At 34.2% G+C, this 10,874-nt stretch overlaps 1 long non-coding RNA gene across 1 annotated transcript; it reads left to right on the top strand.

Annotated features, from left to right (window-relative positions):
- The first annotated feature begins 779 nt into the window (after positions 1-779).
- Positions 780-2,752, top strand: LOC148789999 (uncharacterized). Its single transcript, XR_016079811.1, has 2 exons — positions 780-1,532; positions 2,578-2,752. It is a non-coding gene; the product is annotated as an uncharacterized LOC148789999 (long non-coding RNA).
- Positions 2,753-10,874: the final 8,122 nt, after the last annotated feature.

Raw genomic sequence — 10,874 nt, 5'->3', positions numbered from 1 at the left:
CACCTATCCACTAAATTTCAGACCTAAAAATCCTTTTCATTGGCCAGGCAAATGAAATCCGATCCTATAAAATTTTATCAATTTGAACCGAACACATTTGAACCAATCAAATTTTATCAATTCATCCAAGACATTCAAAAATCCGATCCTATAAAATTTTAACTCAAAATTCCTCGATCTACCCATCCATCTAATGAAGATTCCATTTCGGGTTTTCTTGCGTGTTGGATTATTGTATCGCAAATTCCCTCAGTATGAACAAATTTGAACCGATCAAACCTTGACAATTTGTCCAAGCCCATTAGAAACACCATCATGTCAAATTTCAGCTTAAAATTCATCCTTCTAGTAAAGATTCCATTTTGACCGTCCTTATCGATTAGATTAACCATACCTTTGATTCCCCCGATCAGAGCACATCTAAGCCAATAAAACCACGCAAATTCATCCAGTCCCCTTAGAAACCTCATACTACTAAATTTTAAGTTAAAATTCCTCAGTCTACCCCTTATTGAACAAAGATTCCATTTTAAGCTTTTTCATCAATCGGAATGCTCGTACCTCAAGTTCCCTTATCCAAGCATCGTTAGGCCAATATGACCCCACCAATTGATCTGGAATGCCAAAAAACCCTACTCTATCAAATTTCATCCAAAAATATCCCCATTTATCCTTAATCGAATCAACTATCCTTATATTTCATAAAATTACGAAATTACCATTATGCCCTAATATAAAACAAAACCGAGCTTTACGAAGGGGGGCTATTGTTATCTCCTTCGAGCTCTCGACCGAGCAACTAGCGGCGGCAACCCGAAACCCTTTACGTCTCCGTCCAACCCTCAATCCTCTACTATTCTCCATTACGAGGGAACTGTTCACTCTCTTCCTTCCTTCGACAAATAGCGACAACAGCGGTAAGTTTCCTCCTGTCACTGTTTTTCTCCCATTTTTTCTCTCCCTTCCCTTATTTCTTCCTCTTTCACTCTCTCTTATTTTTCTCACCGATTTTGTGTCTCTCTCTCTCTACACTTCCCCTCTCCCTTTTCTTCGGTTTTCTTTTCCTGTCGTGGCGGATCTGAGCACACCCCCTCCCTCTCTCTTCCTCTCATTTTCTCTCATTTTCACTATTCTTCTCCACCATCACCTTCTTCCTCTTTTTCTCTTCATTTCAACCACCTCCCCTGTTCTTCTCTCTATCTGTAATAAACATTCCCTGTTAACTATTAGTTGTCTCCACCCGCTACCTCTATCGCTTCCGAACCCAACCTCCTCTCTCTCTCTCTCTCTCTCTCTTCTATTCCCTCCTCCCTTTTTCTTCGTCCTTTGTATATTAACTCTGCAGAATCGGAAGCAAGGTCGTTTACTACCTCCCCAATTAGAAGCAAGAGGGACCAAGAGTAGCCGAGTTCATTGGTACACTTTGCCACTGTATTGCACTCACAGTCATTTACCATCTCCATCGAAACAAGCATCCAACTTACTGCATCGGAGGCAACATTAGGGAGAGTCGAACTTTCTCCCATCAAACGGTCTATCTTCTTTTCACTAACCTCCATAGAAATTGTATTGTTTTAACTTTGAAATTTAAACCCTTTGTATACATATATATTGTCGTCTGTCATTCTAATTTTTGCACTTTTTTAATTCTGATTTCCACTGTTAGTTTTGTTATATGCAAACCATGGCAACACAATATTCATGTCGGTTAAATGTTATCTTATTCTTTATCTCATCTAAATCGTATGATTGCCACTTTGAATTTTTTTTTTATCCCATCACCCACTAAGTCAGTTGATTTGTTTAATATAGTTATTTTATTTGGTTTCGTCTTTATGTTATCTAGAGGATTAACTTTGGCCTAATTTTTTTTAGTTGAATAATTTGCAAGACAATAAAATTAGTTGGTGTTACTTTCCTCATTTTTTTTTTCGTTTTAGCAATTTTGATTTAGACCCTCTTTTGGTACTAATGGCTTCGCTGCATTAGCTAATTGATTTCTTATCTTCGCTTGTATACAGGGTATTCATCCTATATTGGTCTTAGTTTTCTTTTAAATTATTAAATGAAGATCTAGCGTTTTGGTTATATCACCTAACAGCTTTGGCTCCTTGACATTGAGTCTGTATAACGAAAAATTAATTGTGCTTACGTAGTCTGGTTTCATTCGCATGTGCTTTCATTTGTGATGTTTATTTGGTTTTACATTGCTATATTCTTCTATCTCCTGGTTTATTTTCTTTATTTTCTTATACTTTTAACTCCTGATATTATTGAATCAATTAGATGTGGTTGTATTTCTGCTTTTCTTTTTCTTTTGTAATTATTCACTTAGATTTATCACATTTTAGCATACTAGCGTTGGGTTAAACCCCATTGGATGCTTTGTTTTCATACCATTTCAATTATGTGTTGTTTCAACTGATAAGAAAGTTGTGTTCTAATTAGTTAGACCTCTTAGTATATCGACAATCATTTGTCTTAGAATAGTTGATATTTTGTATTTTTGTAGTTTGAGAAAATTATTGGGGGATGTTTTTGTTGCCTAATTCATGACTGACTTGTTAACTCTTGCAGGTTTAAAAGGAAGTGGTATAACATTAAAGCAGACATTATTGGCCTTGCATGCATGAGCAAGGCATTGAAGATTTTCTTTTTTTGTTGAAAACACTTATTCATGTGTTCTTTACAAATGACAAATGTACTTTTGTAATAGCATTTGATAATTTGAATAAAAATATTTGTTTATAAATTATTATTTATTTGTATAGCATGGGAACAAAGAGTATTTACATAATCATTGCTATTAATATGCCTTTAGCAATGGTTATTCAAGATTAATTGTATATAGCAATTGTGTTATAGCAAGGGTTTCAAATAAAAACCATTGCTACAGATAACTTTTAGCAACGGTTTTGCATTGTAACCGTTGTAAAAGTATATTGTAGCAACGGTTTTCTATTGACTGTTGCTATAGGTGTCCTTCAGCAACTTCTTAATGAACTGTTGCTAAAGGTTATATAGCAACGGTTTTCTTAATGTACCATTGCTGAAGGTTACATATAGCAACGGTTTTCTTGATGAACCGTTGTTATAAATATCATTTATCAGTGGTTTTAGAGAATAACTGTAGCATCATATCCACCAATTTTCTCTTTTGCACTCTTTTAGCTACGGTTTTGTTCATTGCTATAACCATTTTAGCAACGGTTGACCTTTTGTCCGTTGCAAGAGACTAAGACTATAGCAACGGTTATATCTGTTGCTAAATGATGTCTCTAGCAATGGTTTTATTTATCCATTGCCAGAACCTATTGCCACCGTGGAAGAGGCACCGGTTTTGTATCTGTCGCTAGTCCGTTGCTATAGGTCTCTAGCAAAGGTTTTAAGGACTTCTTGGACGGTTTTGTCCGTTGCTAGAAGTCAAATTTCTTGTAGTGATGTTGTTAATTAATTAATAGGATACCTTATCATTTGTTTAAATGGATTACTCGTTATGTCCTAATTCAATTAAGCAATAATTTAATAATTCATTATTATAATAGATAATTTATCAAATATAATAAAAACTATACAAAAGTTAATGTAAGATTAGTTGTCTAATTAATAATATTATAAAAAAATAAATCAATGAATTTGATTGGCTCAATCCTAGCCAAAATATTCTACATGTTGGATTAGAAATATTAATTTAAAGTACCAATTCTCTTCAAATTTTATATTGAATTAATCCATTAGTCTTTGTAATAGATTAGAAAAGTAATTTAATACAAAAATAAATATGATGATCGAGAAAAAAACGTTTCATGGATATCCCTACAGAAAATTTAAAAACTATACATTGAATGTAGTCCATAATTTTTTTTCTTGTGAATTCTAGCATTACAATTTGAAGAATTGTAATTTATTCAAACAAATTTGAAGAATGTGGCGCTCATTATTAAGTTAGGTTGGCGTTTATTGAGAGACTCCAATGCTTTGTGGGCAAAAATTCTCCATGCTAAATATGTCAAGAACTCAAAATTAATAGTGGTTCTTCTTATATCTGGAAGGGAATTCTGAAATGCTGTCAATACCTTCTCAAGGGTTGTCGTTGGCTAGTGGCTAATGGCTAGAACATTAACATCACAGATGATCCATGGTTACTTATTGGTGTCCATCTAAACTCTTCTCTGATCCAACACATGCCTTTAAAGGTGGTGGGCTTAGTTGACCATTCAACAATGACTTGGCGACGAGATCTGGTGAATCTCCTCTTTTGACTCTACAGTATCCAATTAAATTTACAATATTGCTCTCCTAGTCTCAAATGCAGAGATGCAAGACACTTTGATTTGGACCCTTACTCTGCACGGGAAATATACAACAGCCTCAGGGTACAAACTCTTATTATTAGAAAAACTATTACAATCCTCCGCTCATCTCTTAGGTAATGGGATCTCGTGGCATTATTTCTGGAGTCTAATATTCATTCTTCCTAAACCACAGATTTTTATTTGGAGGATTATGCATGATGCTCTTCCTGTTAAACGAAGACTGAAAGTGGCACTAAAACATACCAATTTCTTGCTCTTTTTGTGACGATGAAGAAGAATCACTTGAAACTTATTTCTCAATTGCCCTTTAGCTAAGCAAGTTTGGTTCGGTGCGGATATTTCTATCTGCTCTGATCTAAACTCAAAAGAGTTTGGCGGATTGGATCACATCCTAGTTTAAGCTCTTTAAATCAAGGTGCATCACTAATGTTGACTTACTAAAAATAATTTTCTCCTTTGGCATATTTGGCTTGCAAGAAATGTCCTCATCTTTAAGAACAGGTCCAAGGCTCCTCACTTCATTACTCATCATGCCGCCAGCTTAGCTCTTCACAACTTTTTGATCTTCTCTAATTATCATGATAACTTTATGGATCATGCAAGCAACAGATTGGTGCAACCAATGCTTTGGACAAAGCCCCCCATCGGCTTTTTAAAAATCAACTTTGATGGCACCAACTCCACTCAAAAGTTAGGTGTGGGTTTTGTTGTGAGAGACCACACGGGTTCCTTCATTTTTGCACGAGACATTCCAATCAATCTCTCTCCTCCAGTTATGTCTGAAGCCACTGTTCTTCTGGAAAGTATCAAGTTCACCATTTCAATGGGTTTCTCTAATACCATCTTTGAAGGTGATAATGAATCAATTATCAAGCTCTTGTTGGAGGAAAACTCTAATCCTCCTTGGAGTATCCTTATTCTCTTATCAATTTGCAGGAGTCTCCTTAATCACCTAGATGGTTCCTCAGTTACTTTTAATCCGAGATCTGGTAACTAGGTAGCTCACCACATAGCCAAGTTTGCTCTTGTCTCTCTACTCAAACCTGGTCCTCTGCTCCTAAGTTTATTTCTTTCGTATTGATCAAGGATGTAATTGAGATTGAAAGTTGAATGAAGTTGCCTAAGGGCTTTCAAAAAAAAAAATCAACCTATATTGCATATGGGATTGGGTCCATTACAGTAGTTTGACAATCTTTACTTGTGCTAGCGAGGTTAGTAGCTATATCATCTGAGCCCATAATATCATAAATCATATACAAATATGCAAAAGAAATTACAGAAAAAAATGATCAAGTCTCTAATATTAAATATACATCATATTAAAAAATTAACTGACATAAATGAGGATTATCGGTATTAAAATTAAAAATGACAAAAAATGCAAGAATATAAGAAAGGGATTTAATATCTAACTTAAGACCCACCGATAAACTAAGTATGTGTTTGGAGCCATTGGTATTTTTTAATTTAATGTTTGTATACTTTGTTTGTTTGCAAAACTGAGAAAATGTAATAATTGCAACCGTTAATGACAAGTAGGTACCACTAGGCACCACGTCAGCATAATAGTGAAAAAATTTTTAACCATTGGGGAAGCTTTAAAAAATAACTTCCCCAAATAGTAGGCGTGCATAGCGGTGGCAATTGGGCGGATTGGGTTGGGTTTGGTTTGGGTTGAACTTCAACCAAACCCATCTAACCCACCAACCCAATAATGACCCAATTATATAAAATTAAAGGGGTTGGGTTCAATCCAAGCCCGTTTTAACCCAATCCAACCCGTCTAAACCCATTAATCTTAACAAATACTAACTCTCTCTTAACAAATAAGTTGGTCATAGCTTGGTGGTAATTGTTAGAGGTGTAAAGTGGGCCGTGTCGGGCTAGCACTACACGGCCCGTGGGCGGCTGCATAAAAGGCAGGCTGTGTAGTGCTGGCCTGTGGGCCGTGCTGCCCTCCCCGGTGGAAATTTTGGGGGTCGGCCCAGCACAGCCCATGCCCATGTGGGCCCGTGTCATGTTGTGCCATGATGCGGGCTTGGGATGGGTCGGGTTGCAGGCCGTGCCATGGGCTTGGGCCATAGGGCAGGCCTTGGGCCTAGGCCAAATCGGGCTACACTGTTTTTTAATTTTTTTTTTATTTTTAAAATTTTGATTTCTTTTCTAAGTAAAATTGTAAAACTAAAATATTTAACCTTTCTTTGAACTTTGTGAATTGGGAACTATTTAAAAAATTAAGAAATGAGAAACAGTTAAGTTTATGTTATTTTCTTATTGGTTTAATGGGTAATTATGTGGAATTAAAAAAATAAAAAACAAGAAAAAACAATGTTTCTCTCAAATTGGTGGTCCTAGAATTTTTTAAATCCAACGTCCTCTAATTTGCAATAGGAGTAACTATTTGTTTCACTCTACTTCATTAAGGCTGTGTTTGGTTGCAATGCAAATTCATTTGCATTGATGCAAAACTATAGTAGTACAAATGATTTAGCTGCAAGTTGTGATTTATTTTTGTTTCAAATTTTACCTTATTTTGTTTGGTTGCATTAAAAATGAAGTAAAATAAGACCTAAAGCATTACAAAGTAAAATCCAAAACAAAATTAAACCAAAATTTGTATTTTTTTTTTCAATTGCACTCCCATACATTTGTACTGTTAAATAAAATTGCACTGCAACCGAACACAACATAAGCTAATAACTTTCTCATGATATCTAACATCAACAGATGGGGCATCTTTCTAGCAACCATCTGAATCTTTTGTCTAAAGACATTTTGGGTTTGATAGTTCCTAACTCTGAAACTCATGCTATTTTTCTTTCCTTTTACAAACTTATTGAAACTCAATTTGGTCACTAAATCCAACAAGTTAGGAATGACAATGGCCTTGAATTTGATGTGGACGATTTCTTTAATGACAAAAGGATTGTTAACCAACAGAGTTGCGTACACACTCCACAACAAGATGAAATTTTTGAATGGAAATGAACTCCGCCACATCATTGAAGTTGCCCGTGCCTTATCGTTTCAGGCCAAACTACACACCTCTGTATCTGGTTGTTTGTGCTATGAAATGATAACAAATACCACTTAAACCAAATTTAATCCACATCCATGTAAGTGTATTTTTTAGGGTATCCATATGACAAAAAGGAGTATCGAGTTTATGATTTTGAAACTCAAACTACTTTTGTTTATTGTGATATTGTCTTTCATGAAGATGTCTCTCCCCTCTCATCAAGTGAAACTAATTCCTCTCATATTTACCATTACCCATGCCAAATTTACCTGTCACTCCACCTGTTGGATCTATGGCCCCACCATCCTTACATGAATCGTCCTCAACTCCTTCTTCACCTTCCCGATTATCTTTGTTAGATTGCTACTAGCTCCTTGATCAATCCATCATCTACTTCTCTCTTGTATTTTATCTTATAATAAATTATCTCATGCTCACAATGACTTTTCAGTGTCCATCGGTTATGTGCGATCCTTTATGGAGGCAAACTATGGCTAAGGATATTTAAGCTCTTAAAACTAATAATACCTGGACCCTCACTTAACTACCTCCAAATAAATCATCTAAATGAAAATGGGTCTACAAAATCAAGTATAAATTTTATGGCTTAATTTAACAATATAAATCTCATTTTATTGCTAAGGGATATAAATTTGATACTTTTATTTCCGCCCCATGTTGAAGCAGAATATAGAGATATTGCCTCTACTCAAGGTTCAAAGTATCGGAAACGCAAGGTATATCGAAAAGACAATTTTAAGAGACGAATCGGGATACGTTTTGGATATGCATGGATATAGACGAAAAATCAAGATACGTATAAATATGTTAGGAAATTCAAATAAATCATAAAAAAATATTATTAGCAATACTTACAAGTTTTTATGATTGCAAATAAGTCATTTAAATGTAAAAAAACATAATTTAATGTTTATCTAAAATGTGACATATCGAGATATAATTAGCTATCATTGAAAAATGATGGAATAACTAAAATGTGAAAAAAACAAAAATATGAATGTATATGCATCAATTTTCAAATAACCATTATAATTATATTAATATTTATTAGTATATAAATTTTAATAATTAATTTCAGCATTTATTAATAAGCACCACTAAAAAAAAGAGAAAATTGACTTAAAAATGCAAATGCATATAATTGCAACAAACAAATTGGAGTGGTTTAGTGGCAAATTTATGGACATTAAAATGAAATGATCAAGCATCAAGTCTTGTTATTGTTTAATACTTGTAGTTTTTACACTAATAAAACAAAATTAATGAGAGAGAGAATCATTAATTAATAGAATTAATGAGAGAATTGTAATTAGGCGCTAAAATTCAAATTTAAATTTAAAATTTCCTTAAATATAGGAGTAATTAACTAATTAATGAAGATGTTAGAATTAAACATAGGAGTAATAAACAACATTAATGAGAGAGATTTAGTATTAAATATAAATTAATGAAATTAATGTAACAAGGGGAACCGAAACAATTCGGTTTGTATCAGCCTATTTTAGGTTAGTATCCACCAATACAGATCCGAAACAGCCTGATTCGGGCCCATATCGGCCGATACATACGAAAAGAAACGAAACACATGTTTTTTACACATTCCGTGTATTAATTTCTTATCGGAACTGTACGTATCAACCGATACGACACGATACATTACGATATTTTAAACCTTGCCTCTACTTGTTGTGAGTTCCAATTGTTATTTTATTTATTACAAGATTTACTAGTATCTCATCATTAGCCTATTTTTCTTTATTGTGACAATCAAATATAAAATTTGATGGCTCCATTTAACGATATAAAAATCATTTTATTGCTAAGGGATATGAATTTGATAGCTCCATTCCTACTCCATGTTGAAGCAAAACATAGAGCTATTGCCTCTACTTGTAGTGAATTCCAATGGTTATTTTATTTATTACAAGATTTACAAGTATCTCATCATCAGCTTTCTTTTCCTTTATTGTGACAATCAAGCTCTACAAATTGCTGCTAATATTATATTTCATGAACGCACAAAACAATGAGATTGACTGCCACATTGTACAAGAAAAGCTTCAACAAAGCTTGATTTGCACTGCACATGTTTCAACTTGTAATCAACTTGTCCATGTTTTTATCAAACCCCCAGGTGCAGCACAACTTCGTGATCATCTAACACAGGTTAGACATTCTCAAGACTCATGCCCCAACTTGAGGAGGGTCTTAGCAATTTGTTACCTTGTATATCTAATATAGAATTTGGATTTGTTCCTCATAAATCGCTCTTCACACCTAACTCACAACATCTACCAGCCGCAGATTGGGAATATCTTCCATACTTGTATGTTATTATTCATGGGAGATGTTCCCAATATGCAAAAGTAAATGACACTTATTGTAAGAAGGTTGATTCAATTTAATATACACAGAAATTCTGTTCTCATTGTCCTTGTGTCTAGTTTTTTTTTTTTTTTTTCATAAAACTAATTTATAATTTGAAACTGGATCGTTTTTCCAGTTGATCCATAATGAGAACCGTGAACTGAGCACTTCCTTGGTTTAACAATTTGAGTGATTTGATTGATTTGTAGTTAAACTACCCGATTAAATTGTGATATTGTTAACATAAATTTCGTGTATTTAATTAATACAAAATATGGAGACAAATTAAAAAATAAAATTGCAATAAAGAAAATACAAGGGAATTAAGTCTCTTTGATTCTGTTCGATGATGTGAGCAACCTGTGATTACCGTTCGAATTCCGTGAAGATGTGGGCTGGTAGCGTATTTCTCATACTTCCTGAAATGTTGATATATATTTGATTTTGTTGATTTTGGAAAAGTTGATGTAGATTTTTTCACTCTAAGCTTCACACTTTATCGGCTGTGAAGAATGCTTTTCTAAGAAGAGCCTTTCTGTAGTGGCTTGATCTTCTTGAAAGAGTTTGAATAAGTGTGAAATAGAGAACTAAGAAGCTTCTTCCTTCTTTCTTCTCTCTTGACGTTGAAGCATAGTTGAAGCTTACAAGACTTTGTAGTTGCTTGCAATTCTCCCTACACAAGGCTATTTATAACTTAGGATTAGGGTTGCCACCTTAGCCCACTTTGCTAATCAATTCCATGCAAGTCGAGTGTTGGATTAGGGTTAACTCCCATACATTCTCCATTACGAATGGGACCATCCTATTATAATAGGACATGGGCCTAATTTAACTTAATATACTTGGATCCTTGGACCATTTTATCATGTTTTCATGACCTTGGGCCTTGGGCCTCCATAGGCCCATATTAATTCGGGACATTTATTTGACTTAGAAATTCACATGTCTACTAATACTATTACAATTGGATCAAACTGATCAAAGTATAAAAATAAAATTTAGAAAAAAAAAACAGCAATAATAAGAATGCTGACGCTGCTGTTGTGTATCAAGCACTTTCAAGTGTTGCAAGCAAAATTTAAGAAACATCTATAATTCTATACTGCATCACCTTGCGAGGTATCCCTCAGATTCATGCCTGGTTAATTATA

This window comes from Nelumbo nucifera, chromosome 8 (genome assembly GCF_055504915.1).
Source record: "Nelumbo nucifera cultivar China Antique chromosome 8, China Antique-T2T, whole genome shotgun sequence".
In the NCBI taxonomy this organism is placed as follows: Eukaryota; Viridiplantae; Streptophyta; class Magnoliopsida; order Proteales; family Nelumbonaceae; genus Nelumbo; species Nelumbo nucifera.
The sequence above is the reverse complement of the archived record's forward strand: the minus strand, read 5'-3'. Positions and strand labels throughout refer to the sequence as shown.